A 22,710-nucleotide genomic window follows, 5' to 3' on the forward strand; every position below is an offset into this window, starting at 1 on the left:
CTTGTCCTTGCGCAGGTCAGTACTTCTTTCTAGTTAAACTTTATTGCAGTTGGTCACAGGAGAAGCATGCAACTGTGTGCTTTCCACTCTTATTCTAGGTATGGAGTGATGGAGCAATCTGTCTTCACACATGCCGAGTCAAGAGTTCTTAATCCTTTGTAAATGCACGGGAAGTTACTCATGTTTAGAAAATCTGACTCTTCTCCTTTGGCAGATAAGGGAAAGAGAATGTACAGTAGATGCTGCTGTTAGAACTTCAGTGGGTATCTAAGCATACCTCATTACGACCAAAACCACCCCCCAAAACAGCAAACTGCTGATTAAAGCTGTACAGATTGGCTTAGAAGACAGCGGTATGTAGCCTGTATGATTCATGAACTGAATCGTTCTCTTTCAAACTGGGAAAAATGGAGTGCTGCATCCCATTTTTCCTTCATGTCTGCCTTGAAGAGCTGTGCTGGCTGGAAAGAAACCAGAAGAGTGCAACGGTTGTAATCACAGCTCTAGGAAATGAGACGAGGGTGAAAGAATTAGGGTCATTTAGAGACGAGAGGTGATGTGCTAACAATACTTGACTGGTAAAAAGGGGATGGGACTAAGGTATAATCCTGCCTGAGAAGACGAGCATCAACAAAGTCAGATTACAGCATGCTTGAAACCCTGGAAGTTGTGGAGTTTCTAATCCTGAATGCCTTCTAGGGTAGGTACCGTTTTCCCAGCTCTGTTCTTCTCCGATTGCATGTGATGTGTTTCTGCAGTTCTTCCAGTTCAGTGTTTCCTCTAGGACCACTGCTGGGAGAGCCGGGTGCTTCACACGGACAACACCCCCCGCCCTGCCAGCTAACCGCCTCCAGAGAGCTGCCCAGTGGGCAGCTGGTCCATCAATCCATATATCTTTTCCCTTCGTTTAATGTCTTGGTCTTTGCTTTCAGTTTGCGAGCCATCTCTGAATTCACTCTTACGAGCTGTTCTGCGGGATTATTAGAGCTTTCAGGCATCTTTTATACGAGCGAAAGCTTTTTTGCTGGGTGCTGTCAGAGCCCGCAGTCACCGCGGTCAGGTTGCGTGGAGCAGTGATCCAGCACCTTTGCGAAGGGGTGCTGGCCGAAGACGGAGAGCCGAAATACGTGTTCGAAAGAACAAAGTAGTTCATGTGAAAATCTTCTTTATGCTTGGAAAGTACAAGCAAAGCAGCTTCAGCACCTTTTCACCTAAAGATCCTTTTTAAGTAGGACACCTCAAGCGAAGAAAACTCCTGACGTTAACATTTGCAATACAGTTCAAACCATTTCAGATACTTTGTCTTGCACTGAAGGACTGAAACCGACGCCTCTTGATTAATGTTCACATAATTTCAGCCAAGAATCTTCTTTAACTAAACAAAGTCTTCTGAATTATTTAGTATGATAGTTAGGAATACTACATTTGCCCTCAAGTTTTTTTGTTACGACAGGACGAATATCCCTGTTTTCATTAGGCAGACTGGCCAGGAGTGTTTTCCAGAATGCCCACATGTAATATTCCTAGTGTGTACGTATCCCCTGCAGCCTGCTGCTTTGAGATCTTCAGGCTGGCGGTGGCCTGCTGATTTCAGTAAGGGCTGCAGACCTCAGCTTGGAGGATTTGGACAGTGTGTTTCCTGGGGCTGCTCCTAGAAAGGCACAGTTGGGTTCTAAGGATGCTAAAAAGTTTGAATCCCTTCACTTCTGGGAGCTCCCTCCCCTTGGCTGACCATGTTACACATAAGAACCGACAGGGAGTTATAAAAATATGTGGTCTATCCAGCTGAGAAAGAGGGAGGAGGAGTTGTCCATGTCAGAAATATTTGTTCAGCTGCTACTGGAGTAAGGCCAGTCAACGTTACTGTTTACAGTATGAAGTGTGCTGCAGTTCATTTATCTTCGAACGATAACAAAGCAAGATAAAGAACCCATTCTTTGGGACATTTTTGAGAAAAGTTTCAGAGGAACAAAACTGACTCGAAACTTCAGGAGCTTTTGTAAAATTTATTTACTTGCTTGGCTGCAACGTCCTATTCTCTGTCATCCTGTACTGACCTTGGCATTCCCCTGCCATGTCCAAAAAGCGCAAACTGGGATGCAGCTGGGGAGCGAGGAAACGCTGCAGAGCTCCCTTGGGGGTGTCTGAGCGCAGGCGGAGCTGCGCCGCCAACCCCCCCTGCAAATTTCAGTAGCATCATCTCAGGGTAGCAGTGGACTGAGGGGATGGCATCAAACATTTCCCACAACCCCTGCACACCACGGGGCAGCTGGAATACAACCGGTTCCCGGGGAGAAACACAGCAAATAGCACTAGAAGTGGTATATGCCCATGGAGGAATGGGGGAAAAAAATGTTTCTCCCAGGAAGAAATTTTTGTACAGGGAAGGCTCCTGAATGTCTTTTTGAAAAGCTTCTTCCCCGTTCTGAAATACCAAGAAACGTCATCTGTGTCAGGAAGCCTTTATTTACTTATTTTGAAGACAGAATGTTTCTCTTATTGCATCTTACTGTAAAGCAACAGCTGTTTTTGTCATGCACACCTCAAGGACCTTTACCTTTACAGCCTTTGTACTGCCTTTACTGTCCCAGGATAGCCTTTCCGGGGATTTTCAGTTGTCAAAGAAAGAGAAGTCGTGCTTTTGCTCTTTTGTTTTCTATTATCTTGCTCTAACAAGTGCCTGAAGCTGGCAGCTACCGCTAGCCTCAGTGCAAACCCCACAGTGTCTACAAAAGAATAAAACAGATCTCATCGCTTTCGGTTCCCTGCCCTGAATCCGTGTCATTAGGCTCATACTCAGCCAAGAGAGGGAAACTGCTCTCCCGCTGTTTGTTCCCTCTAGTTCTTTAATTTTGTGTGACTGTGTGGACACAAGGAAGAACAGGTTTTCTGAACAGAGGAATTCAGTCAATAGAGCAATCAGACCTGAGGGTGCCTAATCTTTGGACTCACAGCAAAAGAAGCCTGATTAGGCAATAACAGATTTATTTTTTTTTCTTAATATGAATGCTTAGATACATCCTCCCTCCACAAATTATGAGCTCTTATCCAGATCTACTTTGCTAACCGAGACTAGATTTTCAGTAACAAAATGGTAACTTGGGTTATTAACGTACCAGTTCAAGTTCAGGGCTGTAGAGGGACGTACGGTTTCATTTTATCTGCTCAGCTGTGGTAAAATCTAAATGTTGTCTTATCTAAATGGAACAGAGCAAACAGAAGAGACCAAGGCTGATAGCTGCCCGTTCAGCAGAGGGCTGTGACTTCGGGCTGATTCTGTACTTCTTCCCCCTGTTGCATCCGCTGCCTGGTTGGCATCCCCTTGGCCACAGGGGACACAGGTGAGGTGGCATCGGGGCATGGCAACGAAAGAGCTAGGAAATCATACCGACCGCCTCAGTGCTTCCTGGTAAGTCCTCTGACCCGTGACGAACGACTGGGCGTGCAGAGCAGCGTTCCCCTCACCCCTAGCCGCAGACCACCGTGCCCACAGAGCTCCACACCGCACCAGTTACGTCTGTGTGTCCAGGATAGGTGCCGGGTTCTGGGTCTGCACGTTTCCCACGCGTCCCCTGTTTGCTGAAGCAATTCTCTATTCATTGACAGATTTGACACCAGTAAAGAGGGTGGCACCCCCGATCAGTGGCATTTCAGCAGGGTTGTCGGTGTTCGCCAGGGGCTAAGCCTCAGGGTGCCGGCGTCGCTTGCAGCCTGGTGCCAAACAAGGCGGCCAAGGCAGCAGCAGCAGCTTTCCTTCTCCTAGCTCGCCAGCTGTGTGCAGTGTTACTCGGGGGCGTACCCAAGCACTACTTGAGGTCATTCTGTGCAGACATCCGTGCACTGCTGTTATAAATTCCAAGCACTTCACCTTGGGAAAGGACAACAAGCAAATGTGGTACCAAATTAATACAGATATATGTTCAGAGAATTATTTTTCTATGACCGTTTCGGTCTTCTAATTCTCTTCGTTAAAAGACAGAATTGTTCTGATCCTCCTTGTTAACACTTCAGAATAGAAGGGTATCAGTATGTTATCCTGCTTCTCGTTAGAGACATCAAAAACCATTTAGTCCCTATATATTGCTGCCTGTGAAAACTGTTACTGAGTGAAAGTTTAAGCCATAAAATAGGAATAGCTCACCTCGGTAGTACTGACTGCGATTTCTCCAATGCGTTTTTATTCAGCTAACTTAGCTTACATCTACGAATAACACTGTTCAAAGAAAAGGGAAAGACCAGTTTTGCAAGCCCATCCTGAGGAAGTGATACAAGGCACTATTAGATGTGCTTGAGGATGAGTCAGCGTTCTTATCTTACATCACCCTAAATAAATTATACCAGAAGCTGGGCTACGATCACAAAACAATAGGATGGAGAAAGTCAACCGGTTCTGGAAGCCTTCAGTGTAAAAGTTGGTTAGGAATGGAAAAGACGATTCTGGGTTTCACAGAGCAGCAAAGCATGGCTGATAGCAAGAGAGGCAGGGGAGAAAGCAGTTTCTATAATGGACTATTTGTCCAGCACCTGTAGGAGAGCACGTTGGAGAGCTCGGACTGGGACGATAAAAATGTATAAAACAGCAAGGAAGCGGGAGGTACGGCAGCCCACCGGGGGTGTGTGACAGAGGCCTCACAGATCCTGCAGAATGAGATTAATTAGTTTCACGTGGTCACCTCTCTTCTAGTCATCCTTTAAATCCCTGCACCCTTCAGACCTCTAGTTTATTCAGGGGACGTTCCCACCCTTCCCTGCACCCTTACCCCTGGAGCATCGCTCGTCACGCTGCAGTAAAACACCTCGAGATCTTGCTCCTGCCTCTGAGGTCATCCTCAGTGAGACGGTCCTGTGCCATCCTAACGATACCCACTGAAGGTTAATTAATACAGGTCGTTTGTGTCCTGGGCTTGATAAATGCAGAAGACCGCTATTGCTGGGCTCTGATATCAGCCTCGGTCATTCGCTGCTGAAATCTTAAAAAGTCGTACCAAGAAACAAAACGTGTTTGTGGATTTCAGGAAGAGTAACCTATCGGGCAGAGACCAAGAGCAATTACCTAATCACAGCTGTGCTGAGGAGTTCAGCGAATTACTCACGAACTTGTGAGAAACAGGTAGCACAAAGGTAGCTGTAATTATCCTGTGCTAAGGGTTCTTCATGCCGTACAGCAGAAATGGGTAGCACGAAGTACCTAGGACCCCCCGTGCGGCGCGGATGTGGCAGGTGGCCCCTGCCAGGCAGCTTTGCTGAAGCAGCAGACGAGCTCAGCGCGTCTCTTCAACAGACCTCATGTGTCCAAGCCACCACAACTTAGAGTTCCGTAAAGAAAATTCTGGAAATACCATCCTCTGCTGAGTAAACTGCCCTCTGCTGAGCTGGGCGAGCCGGGCTGCCCACGCTTCCTGCCTGGAGACCGTTTTGTTTTTCCAAGACAGATTTTATTTGCAAGAAAAATTACATGATTGTATGTAAGTTACAGACAAAATGCAAGGGCTGCAACTTCAAGGAGCTGTGTCACCGCAGACGTTTTTCTTACCCCTCTTGTAATAAGAAGTGCATGAGAATGTTTCGTTACGCGATACCCAGACTCTTGTGTAAAGGTTACAGGGCGGATGGTTAGAGGGTGATATACTTTATGTTCTTTTAGAAAACACCAGCGCGGTTTAAATGGCCAGATGTTACACGGATGGCGGTCAGCCACCGCGGGGAGGTCGGGTCGACCGGAGGGGTGGGAAGCAACACTCCCAGAGGGAGCAGGGAAAACTGCAGTAATATTTCTTCCCTTCTTAGGCTTCTCCCTACACTGTCTCCGTGGCCATCCCCCGGGGGCTGCTCGGCGTGCCCTGTCCCTCTCCGGGTTAACGCTCCCTGGGCGCCCAGCAGCAGCCGCGGTGCCTCAGGGCCAAAGCAAGAGGTGCCGCACGCCGGCACTGGGGTCTGGAAGGGGATGACTCCCCTGCTGCTGGAAAAGGGCTGCCCGGCCGCCGCGGGCGGACTTTGCTAAGTTCATCCCAGCAGCCTGTGCCGTGCTCTCTGCTGATAAACCCAGGACTTCAGCCCAGGGCTCCATCGCAGCAGGGCAGATGGAATAAGGGAGGAGGTAACAGGGCACCCAGAGAAACTCGGAGGGCAGCTCTTGTCTCTCCCCCTGCCTGTGGGATGCCAAAGGCCGGCAAACTGTCATTACAGAGCCTATTAATGAGCATAATGAACTCCAGCTGGAGGTTTTGAACTCCATGTTTTAAACCCCCTCCCTCCTTGTTAAGGGCATTAAGCAGTCACTTTTTCCAAGACCTTAGGGACAACCACTTCCCTCATATTAATTCAATCTTCTTTAAATGATCAAGGCTCTTTCTGCTCCTTAGGTCTAAGAAATAGCTTATAGACTATGTACTGAGCGCACTGCCCCCCCACCAGAGGGGACTACAACAGAGGGATGAGCAATACCTGCTACCCACCGATGCCATGTGTGTAGAAAGGCAAGTACAGTTTCTTTTAAGGTGTCTCAAATTCAGAATGCTTCGAAAATGTGTTGGGGGCTTTCCTGTTCTGTTAACATTTAATGTGAAAGGAAGAGCTGCAGTAGGAGAAAACAAACTTGCTATTCTTTTTCTTCCAAGTATTCAAGGAGGACACTTCTTCACCCTCTGCAGCTCTTCAGCAGACTTCCCACCGCAGGGAACGCTGATAGCTTGTATGTGCTTTGCCAAGTGAAATACTATTTTCGGTATGAGCCTACGGGTATGATTCAGCAGTTTCCTAGCTAGCAAGTAGTTCAAACCTATCCCAGAGTATTTTAAGACTTGCTATCATGTGTTTCTTAGTAACAGTTTTCCTCTCTTGCTTTATCTGTGATTATATGGTAAATCTATTAATGTATCACTCATTAATAATAACTATGGGAGCACGCTGGGTTATACAATACAGTGGGAGGGCTCAGTCAAATGGATACAGTGGCCGCTAAAGGTACTCATGTTCAACATAATTGTTACGGCACTCTTTTAAGATATGTTAATTCTTGTGAGAAAACTAAGCTTTGAACTAACAAGGTCTGAAATCCTTGAAATACAACCCCAGCAGGGTCAAATCCTTGGTTTTGTACCATCCTACCTATATGTCACGCTGCACACGGGTGGAAGGATTAGTAATCTTCTCAAGGCTGCTAGTGCAGATGAAGCAACTGGTGTTGTAGTTCCTGGAGTGGGGTTCTGGTTGTGGTTACCTATTTGACATTGACAAGAAAAAATTAACACCGTGGTCAGAGGTCAGCTGTCAGGCTGGAAACTTGACCTGATGGCCTAAGTGTGAACACAAGCATAATGGAAAAGGTGGGATTCAACTGTCTTAAAATATGGGATGTGCGTGTGGGAGGCTCTTGTTTAATCTGCAGCCGGGTGTGCGTTACTGTGACTGTCGTGTGTTGGGGCTTTGTTCTGCATAGCAGAAATACAGCATCATGAGCAGCAAGTGGTGTTCCTGCTGCCTTAAAAATCTCAATTAGAACTGAAAAGGAAACAAAACTCACATGACGGATACTTCAGCAGTTTACAAATCCCCTTTCTTTGTTCACACAGGACTGCTTTGCACAGATCCCCTCTCCCCGCTGCCCTGCCATCCTGCTGTGTCACTGGCTAATAGCAAGTGTAGGAGCATCTCTGCCTCCAGCTTCCCCAGCAGGAACCCTGAATAGGTGCTTTACTGTGGGAAGGCACGTGGGTTCCCTTACTACAGCAGCCCCCTTGTCCCAGAAAGCCAGCTTTCACAGCTCCCCCTCAATCTTCAGGCAGAGAATAGGATGCAGCACATCCGACGCCCCTGGACACATCCAGCCCATCCCTCGCCGGGAGAGGGAAAGCCCGTGTGTAAGATGCTCCCCTGGGAGCTGCTGCAGCCTCCAGAGCTAGGGGGTGGCCAGGGTCCAGCAAGTGGCCTCCCAGCTCCCCGCAGCAGCCACCCTGCCAAGGCACTGCCCAGCTCATTTGTCTTCTGAGGGGCATGAAGATTAGTGGGGTTGTAACAGGGCAACTTCCAGTGTCCCTGAAATCGAATGTGTTCCTCCAGAGAACAATTTCTTGGTATTTCCTTTGCAGGGAGGGGCAGGGAATGAGAGGTGGAAAGAATCTGACCTGATAGCACAGTGCTTGCTGAGAAAGCATGAAATACCAGCACAGCTCTCCGTGGAGTTTAGTGGTTGCTGTTGTTCATATGGGAGTGAGGCACCTGAAAGCCTTTGCAAACTCTGTCCGTGATCTAGAATTGAAGTTTCCACCTGGGCAATAAAACTAGAGATCAGTTGTGACTGAACTGGGGAAAAAGATTTCTTGAGAAGGGAGGGGGGAAAAAAACAACTGTGGATCTTGCTCAGCCTCAAACATTTGAACATTCTTGGCAAAACCTGCAAAAAATCAACAACAAAAGAACATGTGCTCCAAAATGTATTTTGGGAAAGCCAAATTATTGGGCCTTATCCAAAGCATGACTGAAAAAGCAACATGCTCTAAACAAAAGTAACTCTGCGAAGTGCAACATTCAGATGTTTTTAAATGTCAAACCTGAACAACTCACTTGTTTGCTTTTTTTCACTGAAGTGAAGAGGAAAATCTATTTATTTTAGTTGAAGCTGTTCTGATTTAAACCAAATTCACAACAAAGCTAGTTAACACCCTAGCCCCAGCCTGCTGACTTGTGCTTTGGAGGGTACCAGGTGTATGAAAATGAACCGGTAAGAATGAGCATGATGCCACAGCAAGGCACCAGCATAGCAACAAGCCAAAGAATCAAGACAATAAAACCCCTCCAAGAATGAATCCGTTGCCCTTTGGCAAAGGTAACCTAAGAAAATGGCTGTGGAAGGGTTTGGGAATTTGTTCACTCAGCTGTCCAGGGGCAGGATTAAACACTTTGGCAGTGAAATGCAAATGTGAGGCATGTCACGGGAGGTTTTCCCTTGGCTATTGCTGGCAAAGTAGGGCCCTTAGGGTGCCTTTACTCACCTCTTGACCTAACCAGTCAATACAAGGGGAAAAGTGTTTATCAGAAGGTACCTTAAAAGAAATTTGGAGTAGCTGGATACCCCAGCGAAAGCTGGCCTGTGCCTGCTGCCTTAACGCAGTATGAATTAGTAACTGACGATGGAAGCTGCTTTTTTTTCCCCCCTCTTTTTCCCCCCCCTGGATTCCCACAGTTTACATTTTTGTAAGCAAGTGAAGCTAAATGAAAATATGAATGCCTTGCAGACCTCTGGGCTTGTCAGCCGCTATGTAAGGCAAAGTTCAGCGCTCTGCGCTCCATCGCTGGGATTCTTGGCAGCCCAAGCTTTCCTCCTACCGCCGCTGGAGCCGTGCCATGGCCGGTTCCAATGTCTCCTTGTTTTAGTCTTTGAGAAGCTGACAGAGGACGTCTGGCATTCTACCTGTATCTTTCCATTTTTTTTTTTTTTTTTTTTTTTTTTTTTTTTGTGCGGGGGAAGAAAACCCACCCTAAAATCAACTCTTGACACTGCTGTGTTTGGTCCTTGAGGAAATTACTAAAGCACTGACATTTCACTAGAAGTTCCCAACACTTTGGGCAGATCCTTCTGTTAAGCAGAAATCTCTGGCAATCCAAGGCACTGGTAAAGGTTACGGTTTTGCAAAAGCTTGCACTTAGTTTTAGATTCTTTTAGCAAAGGTGCTCGTGAAGTTCCTAGGTGGTGACAGCCTTTCCTTTGTGTCTGGTGGTTTGTTGGTCTTGTTGTTTGGATTTGGGTTTTTTTCCCCTATATGCAAGAAAGTCCCTTACCAACACACATTGTGCTTCTGGATGGAGGCAGGACTTGCTCCTACCCGTTCAAGCTTTGTTCTTCTAATATATAAAATAATATACTGCTCAAATCGCGCATGCCGGTGGTTCCATGTGCCCGGAGAGCCAAACACCCTTCTAAAGCGGGCTCTGAAATCACTTCACCTGTGATTTTCATTAAGCACTGTTTAATGAAATCAGAGAGAAATCTGGACAGGACCTTCCATCATTTAAAGGTTAATACAACGTTGCCTTTACCACTCATCTTTCATTTCAGATTCTGGAAATGTTTAGAATGAGAAGGATATAAACATAAAGGTTGGGTGCCACAGATCTGGTAAGGCTATCAATTTGAAGCCTAAACCTTTATTTTTCAAGGTAAACTTTGACTTTAAATTCTTGTGGCAAGCACTTGACACAAATCAACTCCCTGCGTGGGCTGCTGCCCTCGGGAATGAGAAGGAACTAAAGCATTGCTGCTCTTACTAGTAAAGTATTATCAGAATGACAATTACAGCTGCTCACAGAATCACAGTCCACTTTGCCGACTGCAGACTTTGATTCTTTGCTGCCCTGAGCGGGAGTTCTGCTCTCAGGATCAGCAAAGGTGTGCCGTCTGCTCCGAGACGGCTTTATCACGGCTAGTATAGATTTTTGAATTGCATTAAATCGCTGAACCTGAACTCTGATTACGAGTCACGGAGCAGCTGTTGCAGAACGCAGTAACCTATCTCTGAAAGAGGAAGCAATGTGGTGCTTTGAGGTAGAATTGTAATAATCAGTTTGTTAGGATTTGTTAAATTTTTTATATTTTTTTTTTGCAAGTTCAAGCTTCTCTTTTAAGTTAGGCTTCATTCAAGGAACCATATGGAGCAGTTGCTGGAATGATTTAAGCTTTATGAACTATTGGCATGGCAGCTCAATTACTTCTCCCTTTGCCTGTAACAGCGCTCATTATTGGGTTTGTTTCCTGAGTTTAACAGATGCCAGGAAAATTATGCGCTTTAAGCTGAGAAACTACAAGTGAAAAATATGCATGGAGGAAGTTTTTCAAAAAAGCCTAGGTTCTGTTGGCTGGCCGAGGTGTAGGAGTGGGCACACACACAAAAAACCCCAACCCTATCTGCAATAACCAGCACTCTAAGAGAAGCTCTCATGTTTTGCCCACGGATTGTTGTTCATCACCCATTGCAGAAAACCAAAAATGGTCAGATTCTGGAAAACTTCTGCTTAACTACTAACACGGTGGAATCTTCAGCTGTCCTGCTCTCTGACAGGGTGAATACAAAGGTTCTCTATGAACTAGCAGACAACCAGCTTTAAAGGTGACTCTACCATTCAGCCTGGCTGATCATCTTTAGCTTGATATCCCAGGCTGAGCATGTTCCTGAGCTTCCAAAGAGTGGGAGCGCTTCGAAAGGCTTCGTTAAGGAACGGCTCAGAGCTCCTGTCCGCGTCGGCATTTCCCCACCCATCCTCCCTGGAGCACTGCATCTCTAAATGGACTGTGACACAGGGCTCCGTTCTCGTGCCCCATCCCTGTCACAGCGTGTCTAGTACTGGAGGAATAAAAAATAGTGTATTTTTGAGTTGCTTTTGATGGAAAATCAGTAGTCTTCATGATAATTTGTGAGGTTTCAAACGCTCATTTATTGCCAAAGTAGTGGAAATATTTCCTTAAAGAGAGATGCGGTGTACAGTAAAACATTTCTCAGCACATCGAAGAGATGTGGATGTGAGGCGCGTGATGTATAAAACACCATCTGCAGTGTACCGAGTCTGCTTAATTTAACACGGCAAACTTCACCCGAGCCATGAAACACACCTTCTGCGCAGGCAGTGCTGGGGAAGCAACAGCGTGCTGGAGGGCAGCTCCATCTGCTCGCCGCTGCTCAGAAGCTGCGACTAGCCGGGATGCTCCCCTCCCTGTCACCATCAGGAGGGTCACTATGCCTCTGGGTACGAGGGTCTGTCAACCCCACAACATTGTCTACGTGAACCAGAGAATTCATGCGGCACCCTTAACTCAGGATCGCTTGGTATAACATCTGCTTTATTTCTGCATTATTTCTGGTCTTAGAAAGAAAAAATCATGTTTCTCAGCACAGATAGAGCAAATATAATCATGCTGATACTTGTAATTGGGGAGTTTCATTTCCTTGAAACTCTTCTCTTTCCTCTGCCCTTGGAAAAACAGAAATGCAATTAGGAAGTCAAATTGCTGTCTATTAGTTATCTATGGAAAGTTGGCACATGCTTCACATGATCTTTATTTTTGTCTTGAAAAGAGCTAATGTGCTCTTTCACCTTGCATGTGGTCTGGAATGAACCCCTAGCTTTTGTTTGCCCTAGTTTAGAGAAGTTACTTTGTTGGGGTTTTTCTTAATTAATGCAAACTAGAAATTAAAATAAAACCACCCCCCAAAAACACAACAAACAAAAAAATTCCCTAAACAAACCAAAAAGACCCCACACAAACAAACAAACAAAAACGACAAAAAGAAGCTTAAAACTTCAGGTAAATATGAGTTACAAATATATGTGTAATATTAGTTTCAAGTAATTTCAGATGCTAGGATAAGAAGGGATTCTCAAATAACATTTTAATTAAAAAGTGGTTTTGTAGAATTCATATGGTGGGTCAGAAGTTATTTGTCACGCTGTACGGACGCTCGCTAGAAAGGGGGGGGGGGCGGCGGGCAGGAGGTAAGGACAAAGCGGCTGCAGGCTGCGAAGGGGCACCCAGCAGGAGGGCTTGCCAAGGTGCCCAGGCACTTCGCGAAGTGCAGGATGAAAACTTAAGTAGAACAGGATAAAACCCAGTAAGGTAAATAAAAGCACATAATCTGTCTGCCTGTAAAGCTCTAAGAATGTGTTTTCTTACATGTCATCTGCTGAAGTTAGTCCATCAGGGGTTGTTCCTGCCTTTTGGTGAATGAAAGTTATTTTTTATTCAATTTACTTACTATAGCATCAGAAATGCAGGGTGGGTTTTTTTTTTTTTATAAGTCCTGCAAATACTCCAGCCTCTTGAAACAGGGAAGTTGGGCTCCTCAGCTAAGTTCTGGTGGAGAACTACATGTTTGAGGGAAAATGGGTTATACTGTTCAGTACTACACCCACAATATGTGCACCAGGCGTGATGGTGCATCCTCATGTAAGCATACGTGTACTATCCAACTCTAAATGTACACAAAAATTGAGATTTCAGAAGGGGAAGTTTCTTTAAAAAGGAAACCTTAGCTGTAAATAGTCTATTTTAATAGATCAAACCCTGAGTCCAGTGCATTCCGATTCCAGCAACAAGCATGCTCTGTGGCTGGCCCCTGGGAGCAATCGCATTCATTGTGCTCATGACACGTAAAAATATACAAGAAATTGTACTTCTGAGGTTTCACATCCTTTCACAATGTAATCAGAAGACCCAGGAGCAGATGCCTGAGCAACGCCAGGAGTACTGCGGAGTCATATGTTTCCCATGGAAATCATTTGTGACTTCCCTCTCTTTACTGCCACGCATCTTCAAAGCACAAAACCAGCTTGTGTTTGGAGCGGAACGATTATTTGCTTTACATCAAAGTTTTATGTAGTTCTTAATTCAGACTAGGTTTCAAAGGAGTCACATTAACGCAGGTCTGTGTAATGCGTGGGTGGTGATGTGCTTCCCCCCCTCACGCTTTCTGCTGGTAGATCTCGCTATACTTTACAAATACTAACGAGCCAGCTGCTGGCCAGAAAGAAAACGTGGTCTGCTGTTTGACAGTAAGGACTGCTGCTAATTGTTGCTAATTCCTCCTGGTTTTGCAAAGAATTTTGAGAGCAGCCACCTCCACACCTTACCTGCTGTGTGACCTTAGCAGGATTATGGTCTGATATATCTCCAAGTATTTTAATTTTAAGCATCTGGGTGGTCTAGTCCGATATCGTACAACTTCGCCTCTCAGGGTCATACCCTTGTTGCTGCTTGGATTGTTCCTAGGGGTAAGAATTTAAAATAAAACCCAGGCCTGTTGTCTTATGCTTAATGGCTTAAAGGGCTGCCTGAACAAGTTGTTTGATGTCACGTTCGTGATGCAACTGCAACACTTGAAAAAAATGAATTAGAAAGAGAAATTAATATGAAAAAATCTATATGTTCTGTGTATTGTGCTGTAGGAGTCTATCAGTTGAGACAACCATTGAACACAGATGATATTCCATGATAACCCCGATATTTGGATCCGCATATTAGGCAACTTCTTTCATCCTCAAGGCAAGCGTTGAGCGTTAACTAATAAAGAATGTGGACAGTGATACTCCTACCTGTACCCAAAGCCCTGCCTGTGATCCCGGGGTGCAGCTGCGTGCGGTGCTGCCGCCGCGGTGATGTGACCCTGCGCCGCAGTGCACTTGGGTCCGGCCCTGGAAACTGCTGGTCCTACAGATTATTTGCAGAAAGCCACCTGTGAACACTTTGCTTTTGAATTTCACGCTCGGTCCAAAACTGATGTGAACCGAACGCTGCTTTTTCCTGAAAAGGCTAAAACGGCTTAATTTCGTAATGCCTTCACGGTAAATAGCCATTCCAGCCGTTGTGTCTGCAGTTCTCCGAAGGAGCTATACGCCTACATAGGGCAAGAGGTGAGCGTAGCTCTTTTGCAGTGTTATATTTACCACTATTATAACTATATTTAAAGGATCTCTAGAATTGATGTTTTTTAAACAGGGTTAGCTCCTGGTTAAGTTCAAGAACAAAACTAAGACAGAACTTGTTTTCGTTCCTGCTGCAGTCCCTGGCTGTCAGGAACTGAGGCAGCAGAAGCGTTTTGCTTCCCAGGCTGCTGCAGCACAGGTGACAGCAGAGATGGGCGCTGCTGCACGGACGGGACTTTTCCTGGTGGTGTGACATCGAGGGGCAGAGGGTTCCCTCAGAGCAGGGAAACCTCAGCCCCTAACCTCCATCCGGGGGGGAATACCAGGCAGGAGTATCAACTGGAATAGCTCTTCTTAGTGTCTACCTGCTCCTTATGCAGTGTGTCAAAGTTCTGTTTTATATTTTCACTTTACACCTCCCCATCTCCTTTTTCTACTCACAGACTCTCAGTTCTACAGCAAGTTGTGCTTCTTTCCAGGCCAGCCCCAGAGAGGAAACTTGGCAATGAAAATACAAACGAAACATCAACATTGTATGTATAGACATAAAAACGAAGTGTCTAGGGAGTCCAGTTTAGACACTGTGCTTCCTGCTTACCTCTTTGGCTGCCCTTAGACATCGCTGCCCGCCTGCAGACCGGTTCGTCCAGGCTGCCAGACTCGCTGGAGTCCAACCCAAGGGCAGCGCCATGAACTCCCTTAACCCCGACGCTGAGTCTGCGTCTCCCACGTGTCAAACCCCTTGGTGGCTCCATCTCTGCAGGAAAAAACCATGAATACTAAAATAGTTTCTAGTGACCAGAGCCTAGTGGAAGTCATCATTCCCTTGTTCTCTTCCTGCAGGGGCCAGGGTGAATTTGCATGTTCTATTTTCTTCTTTTAATTTTTTTTTTTTTTTTAGTTTTTCCTTTTCTCCCCCCTCCTCCCAGGGCGTGTTCTGCCGGGATGGCTGTGCGGTGCGGCCAGGGCAGGGGAGCTGCTTCCATGGCCAGCCGTACAGAAGACATGCCGCCTCATGAAGGAAGTCAGCCCTCGGGAACCAGAGGAAGGAAACACTTTTCCTGTTTCATGTTAGCCCTCGCTAAAGCTACTTTTGTCATTAATCTAACCGGTTGCAGTTTGTTGGTACAAAGAGAGAGGTGTATATTGCTAATCTCTTTGGAATTCTAACGTGGTATGGAATCTCTGGTGCAGCCACATTTTTTAATGGGAAAAATGGTATATTTTTCCTTTGTCCGTATATCTGGCCACAGATCACAAATCAAAGATAAAAGTATTTAGCGAGAGGCATACTTCATTCTTTCTCCATCTCAGATATTTTACAGGGTTTCTTTTTCTAAAAATAGATTTTATCTAGGACAAAAGTTGTGCTTTGAGACAGTCTAGGAGATGCTTCAGCAGCGTGAGGCATGCTCTGTGGGAAGGGAGCCATCAAGGATCGTTTCTGCTCCTTGTCATGGTCCTTCCTGGGGCCCTGCAGGTCTCTGTGGGGACATATTCCAGCGAAACTACAGACACACACCCCCCCCCTCGCTGTACCTGCTGGGTGGTTTGTTCCTTGGCAAAATCATTAAACTAAATAAACGGTGTAGGGAAACTTAAAGGAAAAACGGAGAAAAGCACCTTAAAAACGGGATGTGAGAGTACTGAAAGGAAGGCAGCGCGTTACTCAATAGTTGTGTTGGTTTTTTGTGGCTAGGCAAACTGTTTTGGCATGGCTGCGAGGGCTGCTAAGCGCCAGAGATCCCCGTTTGCGCGGGGCGCAAGCCGCAGCGTTTGTGGTATCAGCCGGCTCGTTGGTTGAGGTGCTGGCTGCAGGGGAGAAGTGCTGTGGCTGGTGCCTGGTTCAATGACCAGCCGTTCCTAAAGTAATGGTTAAAGAATAAAAATGACCCTTTGATCGTGTGATTTTGATCTGAAGAATATATTCTTGTGATTAAGACAAAGCCTGGCATGGTTTCCAGCTTTAATTTACTAAGGCAAAATGTTTCACGTGGCGAAGTATGGGTTTGAAAACTGTGTGTGAGAAATAATTGAAAACTGAAAAATATCCAACTAGCCTCTGAACGGCTTCGGCGTGCTGCCTACGGTAATCTCATGGTTGCTGTGTGAGATCAGCGCTCTCAGCAGCATAAGTAGCTGTAGATCGTGCTTTTAGCTTTAACCTTTGGGATCTATGGCCTCAAAACTGTTTAATTTCACCTGACAAATTGTATCCGGTGCTTTTTGTGTATTTTCTGAGTTTGTGATCAGAAATTGGGATCGGTTTAGCTTCTCCAGAAGTGAAAAATGTATATCCTGAAACAGCGCCGACGTACCTGGAGGCTTGGCTGCCCGTCTGAGCACAGGAACCTCCCGCCGGGCGCGCAGGGACCACACAGTCACCCGCTACGAGCTGCTCTTCCATTACACATTGCCCTAATCCTTTACATAAATACGGAATACATTTCCCCCCGTCTTTCTTAAAAGGCTGCAGATTTTAAAAGCTTTTCAACAATACGGTGCATGAAACAAGTTTCTCAGCAGGACCCTTAACTTTGCTAGCGGAGAAGCCTCGAATTTGTGCACTAATGCTGCCGGTTGCCCTAATGACCCCAAGAAATGAGTCTCAAGTCCCTGACACAAATTGAGGTTTTTCAGAGAGGGGGGTTGTTTTTAATCGTTCACAACTATACAGTTCATAAATTCCTTGAGTGCTGACACATTGCCTAGTGACTCCTTGCGCTAGCTTCGCTTAGGATGCAGAAGGTTAACACCAAATTGCACGTGACTTCAGTGCCGTGGAGCAAGAGTCCTCATCCTTTCGGTGGCAGCCTCACTTTTGGGTTTAGGGAGGTGTGATATGATTTCTGCATGTGAGGGTTCTCTTGGAATTCAGTGGGTTGGGTTTGGGTTGCATCGGCTTAGCTCCTGGTTTAGGAACTGCTGCAGTAGACAACTGCTTGTGCTGAGTGCGATCGATAATATGTGCGTTATTTCCAGCCAGGGCAGCCCAGGGACAGGAGGTAAGCTGCATCTTTCGTGACTCCAAGAACTGGTTGTAGAGGTTACCTCAGCGGGATTCATTCCTATATGCATAAAGAAGTATATTGATAATGGGAAATGTGAAAAAGCATCTATAGATATTTGAAATACTCAATATTATAGTTGCTTCAAAGCTGTGAATTCTTTTAGCCACGCAGCCTTAGGAAAGACACAGACACTGAGTGCAAATACAATTACATGCCTGATCACCTTGACCTGCTGGTGTACGCTACACACGTCAACCCAGAAAGATCACGTATGTGTGTGTGCAGCTGAGACTCTTGCTTAGCAGAAGGGTGCTATCTGCCCAACCTTCCCATCTGACTGACCTCAGGGGCTTCACTGGGGTTTGTCTGTAATCCTAAACACGCACAGGGAGCTGAACTGCTGTCCAAATAAGCATTTTCCTTTTATTTTTTTTTTTGGTAGATCTAGGAACTCAGGTCTTTGGGGAGCTAAAGACTGTCATTAAACTTAACAGACTGGCAGCACACGCTTAATCATATAGAACCTCTTCGCTTTATGTGGTGTTTGAAATCCAGAAGCTCATTAAGAACATGTGGTGCTACCTCCTTGACATGAAACTTCTGCCTCTTCTACCTCCACTTCCCACCCTCTGAAGGCCTCTAGGAGTCTGAGTTTTGCAAACATGTAAGTAATTTCTAATACACCTGAATTGTCCCAATAAATTAAATTAGTCTAACTTTGTGTGTAACTCACATGAAAGGACTGGGTCTTTCAGTCTGTAACTTTAATGACGTTAAAGTTCTGAACAGAGAGAGACTGACATTCGGATTTAGATCTTACTTGGGCTTGTGAAAACCGACAGGCTAGAACTGCATCTAGGATTGCAGAACAACTTCAGCTGGCTGGCAAAGCAATTAGTCTCTCTGACTAGACGTAGTTAATTAGCGGTGCCTACTGCTGTGCGTTCCCTGCACGTACAGCTTTGTGTGCCTGCCGTCAGGGCCTGATCGGGGAGAATTATTTATTTAGTCCCCTAAACTGCTGGTGTTGCAATGTTAGAATTGCGTTCTTTTTATCCTTTTAAGCAGTGCTATCTGCTCCAGTTTTAGGAAAATTAAATCGAACAAATCATGAATGTTCTGTGCATATCATCTGGCTCCAATAACCTACTTCAGAAAATAAAATAAACCGTGGTGGAACTTGCTCAGCTCACAGGCGTGCAGTCCAGAGGCATGGTACTGATTAATGAGGTACATGTTTGGGCCTCACCCACCGCGCAGCTCAGTGGTTTCTCGGCTTACTGGTGCGTTGCAGAGAGTTCTCCGATGGCTCTCGCTAGCACGCAGCTGGGAGCTGGCATGGCCTAACTACAGACCAGGCGAAATACCGAAAGCAAACAGATTCTGTGCTATGGAACGGTGCCCTGTATTGTCTTCATGCAGTACTTCAAGGATCCTTTTACCATGATTTCCATAGAAGAAAGTCAGAAACAAGTGGCTCAAGTACCACAGGAACATAAATTAAGTATAGGCGTGAAATTTAAGGTAAATAAATAGCAGACAGTTTCCTAGTAACTTCTTTTGCCTAAGATGTTCAGAAAAGTAGATGAATTAAAAAATAAAATAAATTGTCCTGAAAGTCACATTTCCTCTTTCAAAATGACCAGTTGTTTTCAGAGTGTGACAGTGTACGTGACTGAAAGAGTTTAGTGGAACAAGGGGTTAGTAAAATCTGTCTAAGCAGTGATATCTGACATCCCAGGAATGCCACTTGATAAAGGATGTGGTAAGAAATCTTGTCTTGTTCTATGGAATATACCATCAATTTTTAAATGGATTTATTCTATGGAATAAGATTATTCTTATTCCCAATTATTCTATGGAATATACTGTCAAATTTCTTTAAAGGTGGGCTATGCATGTCTAAAATGTATTCTTCCTTTCTCTCCATTTTCTCCAGTTAAGCGCAGCCATGGGATAACGTTACCTTAGCAATGGGTGCTGGGGTTCCCCCACCGTGCCTGGGGCTCCAGGCAGTGTCCATGTGCCTTCCCTAAGCTATCGGTTAGGACTTGTCGTCTTTCTCAAAAGAGAAGATGCTGTAAATACTAACTTCTTCTCATATATCTACGGGTTGTATCAGTACAGTTGCAGGAGGTGGAGTAGTGGAGTAAGCCAGAGACACAGCTGTTTGGTTACTTCTAGAATATTTTTTCCTCTTTTTTTTTTTTTTTTTTTTTTTTTTTTTTTTTTTTTAAAGAGCAGAAGTGTGTAACTTAACTGTGTCCTCTGGAAACTTGAGGCTGAAGGTAGATTTACTGTCAAGAAACTTTTCGAAGTATTGAACCTGGATTTAATCTTTTACTTCTGTCTGTTATACTCAGATGTACAAACATGGTGCCGCTTCCCCTCCTTGCTTTTAGACACTGTTGCAATAAAAGATTACATACGTAATTAAATGAGTTAAATTCGAATATTCTACAAATATTTGGAGGATGCTATGAACTTTCTAAACTATTTTTGAGGTTACTCATTACTTCCATCAATTAATGTTTGTTTAAATGCAAACACAGCTGTTCTGTGTGTTTGTTCGGTTGTTGCTCCTCTCGCGAGGGACACTCTAAGTGAGCAAACGAAACACATCGGGTTGGCAAACCTGATTCCTTCAAAGCCTGTAATCCCAAATGACAAATATACTTGCTCTCCAAACCAGGGGCATGTGTGGGGGTGGGAAATTGGCTTGGGTTTGGGTTGGTTTTTCCCTGATGTTGTTGCCCTCTGGTTTGTAACTTGCCCTCGAAGCCATAAAATGAACCAAGCTGAGCTTCTACTAATTGCTTGTCGGGTGGATCTTGTCTCCACCAGTGTGGCGGCAACGAGCACATGCAGAGGGTCCCCTCTGTGCCGTACGGGGAATGTGTATTTGTACAAACCCAGCAAATTCACTTTGGACTCTCCTCGCTACTTGTGTAGGTGGCCAGGCACGAGCCCTGCCTTGCTGCAGGTGACATTTGGGCTGTATTTCAGCCAGGCGGTCTTCACCTGGTCAGAAGCAGCGACAATAATCCTTTCTTTGCTTGAAGAACTTGGACCAACATATTTGCCTGTGCCTTGCAACCCTTCTGGTCTGAAATCTGCAGCGTGTATCCCTGTTTCACTCTTGCTTTACAGAAACTAGCACCAGAAATACCCCCTGCTTTGGAACCCCTCTCAATAACACCATCCTGCAGGGCGCTCCAGCCTTCCCCAATTGTTCAAGTTTTTCAGAAGGCTTCTAATATTCTAGTTTTTCTTTCTTTAAATATGGGTTTCCTTCATTTCGTGCCTATTTTTCATTATGAAGGTGGAAGGCCTAACCTTTCTGATAGTTTCAGCGAGTAGTGAGTAGAGGATTAGCAAACTTGCACAGTGGGTTGGTTCACGTTTCGTTCTCTGCAGTGTGATCTCATTAATGCATAGTCAAATGGAATCTGGAAAATGAACACTGGATAGAAAAAAGCTGCTTTGTACCTTTCAGATTCCACTCAAGAAATAATTAATGTTGACTGGATCTAATGAAAAGGTAGACTTTTCAATTTATCATTTTAAATTGGATGTTTACTATGGAATTCCTTTTTCTTCTAATTTCTTGAGAAATAACAAGACCTAAAGATTCTGCGATCATTTCTATGGAACCCTGCTGATCTCATTCTTACTAAATTCCACAGACCTGAGCCTACAACTATTATACAACTTAAAAGAAGATGACAATTAAAGTGATTATTTCAGTAAAATGTTAAGAAAATTAACCTAATCCCAATTGTTAAGTGGACAGATTTCTTTTTCCTATTGTGGAAAAAAAAATATAACCAATAACTCCTAAAAAGGCTTAGTCTTCTGAGGTCTGTCAAGCTGTTCATATTTTACACTTTATTTAGACCAGAGCCATGTTTGCATTAGTCTAGGTATTGTTTCTTGGTAACTCTTGAATCTTTTTCAAAAAGGTGTCTGAAACCACCGTACGGTTTAGATTCCTTAATGAAAGCAGCTGACTCCTACAGCTCAATTCTCTTTTCTTGTTAGTGAATATTTAGCACATGAAATGGAGCGCGATGGCTGTTCCACGTTTCACGACGGATGCGGAGAACCAAGCAGCTGTGTTCACGTCTATAGCGGATTTTTTGATCAGCAAGTACTTGTGAATGGGAAAACTATGTATGCTTTGACAGCAGAACTCCACTGTTCCTGCCAGTGCTTCTGTGGAAAAGCAAACTGCACTTAGCCAGGAGCACCACAGACACGATGGCCAGAGCTTGACTGCATGTGGAAATTAGAATCAAACCACAACAGTTCCCAGATGCTATCTGTATCTTCCTTTGGAGACCCTTTACTTCTCTGTAAAGCTCTTCCTTTCTTTTTTTTTTTTTTTTTTTTTTTTTTTTAAGAACCCTTTTTGTTTTAATTTTATTCCTGTGACTATTAGGTTTGGATAATAGACCAGCTAGTTATTTTCTGCAGATTTACTGAAGTCTCATAAATTTCTTCTGTAATAGTGCTCTTTAGCATCTGCTGTTTGGTTACTTGCATCTGTGTTGAACACTGCTGTTGTTGTTTTAATTATCTTCATAATAGCTTGCTCCAAATTCACAGACCCTGGAGCCTTACATCAACAGAAATCTTCCTTTAAAAAAAATTTAAAAAGAGTAATTGTTGCCCAGAGTCAAACCTAAGCTGTTATATAGTGGTGGTGTCTATTGTGCGATCTGCTATGTTGCGCCTGTACTGTTTTTGGGTTGTCTCCGGTTGAACATCTTTATACTAATCTGAGTTACTGTAATAAAATGATTACAACATTTTAGTAACTCTTCCAGTCCATTTGACGTGGCTACAGGAAGCCTCCTTTCTGCTTCTCCTAATCATTCTTACTTAGAAACTGTGACCTAGACTGACTTTGTTAATTGGGGTTTTGTTGTTGTTGTTGAATCTATTTTGAAGTCTGCAGGTCAGCAGGTTTTTGATGCGAGGTTCTGGTCCCTGCGCATCAGTGCGTGGTCACCCGGGTCACCGTCCCTGGGTACCACGGGCGGGAGCACGGGGGAGCAGCGCAGTGGCCACCCCTTTCCCTTGGCACGGCTGGGCAATGGAGTCACAGGAAAGGAGAGAACTCCGTTCTAGGTTGGTTCTGTTCGAAAAATGAAACTTGCTGCAATTTCTCTGTGTGCATCTCGCTCCCCTCCCCAATAACTTTTGAACCCTTTGGTCAGTGTTAACCCTGTTGGGTGGAGAGGTTATGCTGCCGACACCGGGGCGAGCGGGTGGTAAGAGGAGGGAG

The 22,710-nt window shown here is 45.0% G+C and overlaps 3 long non-coding RNA genes across 6 annotated transcripts; 1 reads left to right on the forward strand and 2 right to left on the reverse strand.

Moving 5' to 3' along the window:
- Positions 1-2,448: 2,448 nt before the first annotated feature.
- Positions 2,449-6,348, reverse strand: LOC130153434 (uncharacterized). Of its 4 annotated transcripts, none has more exons than XR_008823374.1 (3): positions 5,094-6,348; positions 4,142-4,638; positions 2,449-3,868 (listed from the first exon to the last, which is right to left on the reverse strand). It is a non-coding gene; the product is annotated as an uncharacterized LOC130153434 (long non-coding RNA). The 4 variants fall into 4 exon arrangements; XR_008823375.1 differs by having other exon boundaries at positions 4,761-6,348; XR_008823376.1 differs by having other exon boundaries at positions 4,142-4,213; positions 4,525-6,348.
- An 18-nt stretch (positions 6,349-6,366) lies between these two features.
- On the reverse strand, positions 6,367-20,958 carry LOC130153435 (uncharacterized). The gene is made up of 4 exons (XR_008823377.1): positions 19,387-20,958; positions 16,728-17,477; positions 15,008-15,166; positions 6,367-14,194 (listed from the first exon to the last, which is right to left on the reverse strand). It is a non-coding gene; the product is annotated as an uncharacterized LOC130153435 (long non-coding RNA).
- LOC130153436 (uncharacterized) lies at positions 17,473-22,231 on the forward strand. Its single transcript, XR_008823378.1, has 2 exons — positions 17,473-18,084; positions 21,462-22,231. It is a non-coding gene; the product is annotated as an uncharacterized LOC130153436 (long non-coding RNA).
- The last annotated feature ends 479 nt before the right edge of the window (positions 22,232-22,710 follow it).

This window comes from Falco biarmicus, chromosome 8 (assembly GCF_023638135.1).
Source record: "Falco biarmicus isolate bFalBia1 chromosome 8, bFalBia1.pri, whole genome shotgun sequence".
Classification (NCBI taxonomy): Eukaryota; Metazoa; Chordata; class Aves; order Falconiformes; family Falconidae; genus Falco; species Falco biarmicus.